Source organism: Halyomorpha halys, unplaced genomic scaffold (genome assembly GCF_000696795.3).
Source record: "Halyomorpha halys isolate HHAL.00 unplaced genomic scaffold, Hhal_1.1 Scaffold1764.1, whole genome shotgun sequence".
NCBI lineage: Eukaryota > Metazoa > Arthropoda > Insecta > Hemiptera > Pentatomidae > Halyomorpha > Halyomorpha halys.
The window spans coordinates 151,872-152,911 of NW_027113298.1; positions in this window are offsets into that span (position 1 = coordinate 151,872).

Sequence of the window (1,040 nt, forward strand, 5' to 3'; positions counted from 1 at the left end):
GATAGATAGAGTAAAACTTTAATAGACTGAGATATTTTAATAAAACTTCAGTAGAATGAACATTTGTGAAAAATTTTATGTATATTCTTACTTGCTAGTTTGTGAAATTCCAGCAATTTTGAGACATTATTATAATAATTGTATTTATTTAATCTAGTTAGTTAATTTCATAGTTAATACCTTTGTAATTATAAATGGGTTAAATAACTTGTCAAAAACTATACTACAAAGTATTTTAAATTTCTATATTTTGGAAATCTATTTCTTGTTGATCCCTTAAGATAATAATTTTATCTATAGATAAAAACTTTAGAAATAAATCGTAACAATACTTGTTAGTAATTTAAGATCATTCAATTATTTAAAAACAAGAAGAGCAATACAATAGTTTACAGTGTTTCATGAGCTCAACTAAAAATAAATATTAAATTAAGTTCAACCATCCAATATTTTTATATTTTATATATTGGCAGCATTGTAAATATGACAGCTGATTGTGATTAAAATATTTTTTCAACTTATTTTCACTCAATGTTTTTACTCTAATAAGAGGTTTAAATTATTATTATTTTGTTTGTTTTTTTATACACATTTTCTTCACATTAATTCACCATTCATATCCAAGAGACATTAAAGGAAGGCTGTTTCAAACAGTGAATGGTGGTACTTGCTAAGTACTAGGGGTTGACAAAATTTATGGTATAGTTATTGAGGTGTGAATATAGGGGTAATCATGCTGTTTAGATTAATATGTTAAATTGAGAAATATTTCCTTCTTTTATCATGTCAAAATGAAATAGCATATAATATGGCTGAGAGTCTGTTACTATGTCTGTTAAATGGAGAATGACATCACCCAACAGACCAGCTGAGCTCGTCACCATATTGTTTGTTGTCTTGTTAGGTTAGTTGCTTTGTGTTTCTTGTTGTCAGTGTTGTTTTATACCAATGGATAACATTAATAATGATTTGATGGAGGAAAAAATAGGAGTGAAAACAAGGAACAAGTGAGATGGAAAATAAATTATGTGTGTTATGTT